Source organism: Balaenoptera musculus, chromosome 16 (assembly GCF_009873245.2).
Source record: "Balaenoptera musculus isolate JJ_BM4_2016_0621 chromosome 16, mBalMus1.pri.v3, whole genome shotgun sequence".
Taxonomy (NCBI): Eukaryota; Metazoa; Chordata; class Mammalia; order Artiodactyla; family Balaenopteridae; genus Balaenoptera; species Balaenoptera musculus.
Window position 1 is genome coordinate 46,291,948 of NC_045800.1, and position 5,845 is coordinate 46,297,792.

General features: G+C 42.0%; 1 pseudogene; it reads left to right on the plus strand.

Moving 5' to 3' along the window:
• The first annotated feature begins 336 nt into the window (after nt 1–336).
• Nucleotides 337–5,256, plus strand: LOC118882402 (annotated as a pseudogene).
• The last annotated feature ends 589 nt before the right edge of the window (nt 5,257–5,845 follow it).

Genomic DNA, 5,845 nt, shown 5'->3' on the forward strand with positions numbered 1-5,845 from the left:
CACTTTGCTGGAAGTTTAGGCCAGAGTCTAATCTCTTGAGAAGAGGTCTGGTCAGGACTGGGCAGGGCATCAGTGCTTCCACCTGGACTTCTGGGCAGAGCTGGTGGGTTTAAGCCTCCAAATACTTGGGCTTCGGTGTGCCTACAGCTTTGTGGAGAAAGTCAGTGACTGACATAGGTTCAGAGGTAACAAACTGCCCCATGATTCCAAGTTGCATGTTACATTTCACCCCATTTGAGGATCCAGTTCTGAATGGAATTTGGGCCATTAGAAGTGAGGACTGAGAATCTGCAAGGTCAGGAGGTTGGTTGTAAGGTCAGTGATATGGTTGTCAATATGCATGAAGATGAAGGTGAGCAGGTTCCCCAAACTTCAAGCCAGGCAGTTGATAGACAGCAGATCCCAAGAAGAGGGAGCCAGGAGGCAAAGCCTCAGATCTCCAGATACCCACTGTCGGGCTGTGATGTGAATCCCCAGGACATGGCCCTTTACTAGGAACCACAAACTAATGACTCTGGGGCTCTGTCCAGTGTAGTTTGGCCTGCACAGGGTTAAAAAGTAAATGGAAATGCCCTGGGTGGGGCCAGTGTTCTCCAGTTCTCCACAATTCCCACCAATCTCATCTGACATCTGGACAGCTTCATTCATGTGTCCACCCCTCTAGATCTTCGAGAACCATTGCAGGGAGTCCCTGCAGCCTTGCCTTTTGTTTTATGTAGATGCACTGGTCCAGCTTCAGACTTTCTGCTGCAGGACTGACAGTGAAGTGAGAGGCGGCTTCACCTTCCCTGCCTCCCCTCTGCAAGCATCTTCCCCAGGACAGGACACAGAAATGCCCCCAGCAGCCCCCCTCGCCCACATCCTGCTCAGTCTGGAAAAGGAGACCAGGGAGGAAGGAAGGAGAACATTTACTGAGAAATGTTAGCAAGACAAAGGTTGGAAGGGGGCAGCGAAGACCAAGGGAGAAAGAATGGTTTTCTCCTGGGAGTCCAGATGCAATGCTGATGTGTCAAGGTGCTTTTACACATGTATTTCCCAGGTTCTTGGGTTTTTAATCATAAGGTTTTTCTTGACCTGTTGAGTAAGGAAGGCTGATGGAACAGCCAAAAGAGTGATGCTTCATGTACCATTCTTCAAGGAGCTGGTAGTGGGGGTGCCTTTGACAGGTGTGTTCTGGGGTCTCCAGAGGAGGGGGAGCTGCAGGTTTAGGGAAACACCAAGAGTTGAGCAGAGTTGAATGAGTCAGAACTGAGAGGGTGATTGTTCTTCATTGTCCAGCCTGCCCCATCCCACAAGCTAGCACATGTGGCTATTGAGATTGAGAAGTGTGGCTGGTCCAAAGGGAGATGTGCTGTGAGTGAGTGTAAAATACACACCAGATATACACCAGATTTCAGAGACCCACTATGAAAAGAAAAGTGTTACCTATCTCATTAATAAGTTTTAGGTATGTTATATGTTGAAATGATAATATTTTTGACATATTAGGTTAAATTGTATTATTAAATCATTTTACCAGTTGTTTAGTTTTTTTTTTTTTAATGTGGCTACTAGAAAATTTTAAATTACATATGTGGCTTGTATTACATTTCTGCTGGATAATGCTGGTCTAGGCTTTTCTTAAAGCTCCAGGAGCAAAATACAGGAACATACAATCTCACAGACACAGATACAACACACAGACACACACACAGACACACAGACACACACACACACACACACACTCTGTTGAGGGTTCCAGGCAACTCCAACGGTTGGAAGATAAGTCTGCTGAACTTTTCTCTTGAAACTGTGATCAATTCTCGAAAATAATGCAGACCCCTCCTCAGCCCTTGGCGACCCCCTGCTATTGATTAGTCTTCCTTTTTTCCCCTTGTCATCAGCCCCTCCACTCCTGCCATCTTTGCCTCCACCATACCCCACCTCAAACCCAGCTTAGGCTGTTTCCCACTTTTTTAAATGCCACCATAGATTCAGGGTGTGAGATGTGCTGGAGGGAAAAAAAAGTACTTACCCTTTGGGAATAAGAAGTCATTTTTCCCAGACTTTGGAAATTAACATAATGGGGCTTTTCTGCATTCCAGCTGCAACGTTGGATCTGGCAGGTTGGCTGTTCTCTGACATAATGCAAAACATAACTCAGTGGTCATTTCCATGTGTAAAAAGTTCAGCAGTATTGTTGGAACAATCATCATAAATCAGGAACAACTTTCTTTAGGGACTCTATTGCCACTTGATTTAGTATTTCCTGGCAACTTGCCTATCATGGAATGAAGCCATGATTGCTTCCTACACAAAATGTTATCTGCAAAACATCCCACCAGAAACCTATAGAAACAACACTGACCAGCTTGCAAGTTTTGATAATCTGTGACTGCTTTTTATATTGAGAATAAATTTGACAATGGGACTCATTGTTAAACTGGACAATATATTCCATGGAACAGCTTCCAAATTAAAATGGGGTTTATATGGCGTTTTACATACCATTTGTTCCAAAGGAAAGAAAATTGGACTCTTTCAGTTCCAGGAAGAAAATTCAGCAAAACATGTATACTGTGAAATAAGAGAAATTATCCTCAGCAACTTTCGTACTAACATGTTCAGTTATTATGAAAACAGGGAAATGTGAATCAGCTGTAGAGAGTAGGGGAGCGTGACAGCCTCATGTCCAAAATGTCCCAGAGCTTCTTTTAGATGAGCACTGTGAGGATGTGCAGTTCCTCACATGTAAAGGAGGAATTTACCCAGGAAGTACTAGGAGGAAAGGCTGGGAGACTCCCTCCAATGCCCTGTAGTAGTTTTACCGGGCAGTGTGCTGCGGGGGAGGGGCGGTGGGGAGAGTTAGGGACTCAGTAGATGGAAATCACGCTGTCAGTTCACAAACCCACGGTGGCTCTAACCCCCAGATGACACCTGTTGTGGACGATGAGCCCAGGTCAAGAACAGGAGTGACCCTCAGCCAGCACTCAGCAAAGAACAAGGACACTCCCAGAAAACACCTGACGCCCTCCGAAACTTAGGAAAGAGACTGAGCAGAGATGAAGAGCTCCGTGCCGGGCCACCTCTGCCGGTTCACTCCTGAGCTGCCTAGCTCCCCAGGCCACTGAATCAGCAAAGCAAAACTTGAGTATTTAGTAAATCTAAACCTATATTTTCTTCCTTTCCCTTCCCTTGGGTCGGAACAATTCAGACTGGGATCTCAATTCCTGGTCCTGGACAAATATTATGCTCCCTTTGTAATGATGAGCACACAGAGAAAAATTGCCAGGCAAATGAAAAGACAGCAGAGTTCAACAGAAGGGACCACTCTGAGGAATCAGAGAAAATATTTTTCTATGAAATATAGTTTCTACAAGAGACGCGGGAAACACTCCTGCTTTTTGTTTCCAAAAAGCTTCAAACAGACATTTCTTCTATGAAATTTGAGCAGGGAACCATAAAGAGAAAAACAAACAGGTTATGGAAGCCAGCACGGAGATTTAAAAAAAAATGTTCATTTCAGATTGAAATGGAGGAAGTGAACAGCAAAATGGATCCTGCAGCAAACAGGTTTGATGGAGCAGAAGTCAACTTTTACATCACAAAACTCAGAGAAAAAAGACAAAGAGATAAAAAGAATGGGAGAATATATTAAAAGCATGGACAAGAGACATGTTTAATATGTAAACACTAGGAATTTCAGAAAAAGAACCAATAAAAATGGATCCATTATTAAAAAACAATTTGGGGGAAGTTTTCCTGAGCTAGAGAAAGTCTTGAGTTTTCTGAAAATCAGACAAAAATAATGAAAAAATTTTAATGCCTAGACTTAATCTTGATAATTTATTTTAATTTCAAGAATAAAAACAGATTCAGTGAGCATCCATGCAGATAAAGCTTGCCTCCCACTTCTCCTTAGCAACATGAAGACAGAATTGTCTACAGAATTATGAGGAAAAAAGGATTGTGACCCAAATGGGATTGTCAGTTAAAATGTGTGTTGACAAGAAGTAAAAGCAAAGTAAATTCCTCATATTACATAAGGAATAATCAATTGACATTGCTCTATTTTTGATAATGAAATTAGAGAAAATAGATATCAGTACATTTTAATTTAATGTCACTACTAATAGGATAAAAATAGTAGATATGACTTCCAAAATCACGGGAAAAGTCAAGTTAAAAAAGATAACTGTAGTCTATAAAAAGGTATAACTGATTCACTTTGCTGTACAGCAGACACTAACACAACATTGTAAAGCAACTATACTCCAATAAAAATTTTTTTAAAAAGGTCCATTAAAAAGAACCATAAAACAACAAAACCCATAAAACCATGTTTTATAGTAGAAATAAAACTAAACATATAAATCTTGTTAATAAAATGATCAGGATAAACTCTCATTTTGAATCACAGACTTTTATATTGGGTTAAAACTAAATATTGTATTAGTGTACCCAGTCAATCCAAAAATAATAAAAATAAGGCAATGGGCAAAGACATAAAAAGATGAATCCAAACAAAAGCAGGGCAAGAGACTTCCGCGGTCGCCGGCGTTCCGGAGCCCAGACGCAGCCTCTGAGTCACTCGGCACCTTTTGTTCGGTCAGCGGCGTGAGGGTCTCGCCTCGGCGTGTCGTCCGCGCCGCTCAGCCCGTGTACGCCGGTGCGCTAGCCCGGGCGGCCGGCCTGCGGAGCTCCCGCCCGTGTCCCCCGGCTGGTCCGGGGGTCCGGACACCGCCTCGACTGGGGCTCCGCCGGACGCGCGGACTGCACCGCAGCCCGCACTCCGAGCGGACGGAGTCATGAGGCGCCTGCCGTACTTAATGCCGCGGCCAGGTGGTGCGGAGCTTCGGTCGCGGCTCCAAGCAGCTGGGCATCCCTACAGCTAACTTTCCTGAACAAGTAGTAGATAATCTTCCAGCTGATGCATCCACTGGCATATATTATGGTTGGGCCAGTGTTGGAAGTGGAGACGTCCATAAGATGGTGGTGAGCATAGGATGGAACCCATACTGCAAGAATACAAAAAAGTCCATGGAAACTCATAACATGAATGCTTTCAAAGAGGACTTCTATGGGGAAATTCTCAATGTGGCCATCGTTGGCTACCTCAGACCAGAAGAGAACTTTGATTCTTTAGAGTCACTTATTTCAGCAATTCAAGGTGATATTGAGGAAGCTAAGAAAAGACTAGATTTACCAGAACATTTGAAACTCAGAGAAGACAATTTCTTCCAGGTTCCTAAAAGTAAAATAATGAATGGCCACTGATGGAAAAGCATCTTATTTATTCATTCACTGTTTTCTAATATTTTACTGCTCATAACTCTACAGTCTCATCTTGGTTATATTTTAAAAATCAAACATTTTCCTACAGCTGTGAATTAAACAGTACAATGTAGTTACCATATTATGTTCCAACTGTTCAATTAAACCCATCATATTACAGTACTAAAAAGGTTCATTTTAAAAATCAAGATTCTTTTTTACGTAATATGTTGATTAAAATGGACCACTGGAAACGTCTTAAGTGTTTTATAATGGAAATGAAATATATATAAATACGGGTAACAGGCAAGTCACTAGTTTGAGATGAGAACTATAATTCTCATGGTAAAATTTCAGCATGCACGTACGTGTATAGCATGCTCTGCTAATCAGAAGGCTTATAAAAGTAACTATATTAAGCAGAGGGTTGACAGTTTATTACAAACCTAAGGGGAAAAATCCAGACTTAGTATTTTTTGTATTTTGTGCATTTATATATTATTATAGACATGAAAACTTGTGAAATTTCATTTTAATTAGTCATTTCCTTTAAGGGCTCAAATCATTGTACTGTGTTCCATTTTTTTTTACA